Raw genomic sequence first — 415 nt, 5'->3', positions numbered from 1 at the left:
GCTGAAGTGTAACCAGCGTCTGCTTCCAGAATAGGAAGATTTATTACCACAAAACCATAGCTTTGTACTCGCACAAAGGCTGAGCAAGATTGGCAGGAAAGATAAGACAGCCGAGACAGACCAGCAGAACCTGTACACACTTGACCCTGAAGCTACAACTTCACAATGACTGATGTCTCACAAATGGCAGTCTTCACATAACCAAAAGAATTTAAAAGCTTAAGGATTATACAGACGTTTTCTACAAGGCAGCAGTGAACGTGTGGGCATTTCAAGATGTTAATACTTGGGTACATACAATTCTCGTACAGTTTCAGCATCCATACTTCTGAGAAGGGTCCACAGATGTGAGAGTTTTACAGGTTTTAAGTTTGGGCACAATTTAAGGACCGCTCTTTCTCCTGCCCCCCCCCCC

At 43.9% G+C, this 415-nt stretch overlaps 1 protein-coding gene across 1 annotated transcript in view; it reads right to left on the bottom strand.

Annotated features, from left to right (window-relative positions):
- The window catches only part of LARP4 (La ribonucleoprotein domain family, member 4), a gene marked incomplete at its 5' end in the record, with an annotated part of 13,068 nt that overhangs the window by 5,368 nt on the left and 7,285 nt on the right, over window positions 1–415 (bottom strand).

Source organism: Pterocles gutturalis, unplaced genomic scaffold (assembly GCF_000699245.1).
Source record: "Pterocles gutturalis isolate BGI_N339 unplaced genomic scaffold, ASM69924v1 scaffold32868, whole genome shotgun sequence".
Lineage (NCBI taxonomy): Eukaryota > Metazoa > Chordata > Aves > Pterocliformes > Pteroclidae > Pterocles > Pterocles gutturalis.
Note: the sequence above shows the minus strand (reverse complement) of the source record. Positions and strands in the feature narration are given on the sequence as shown.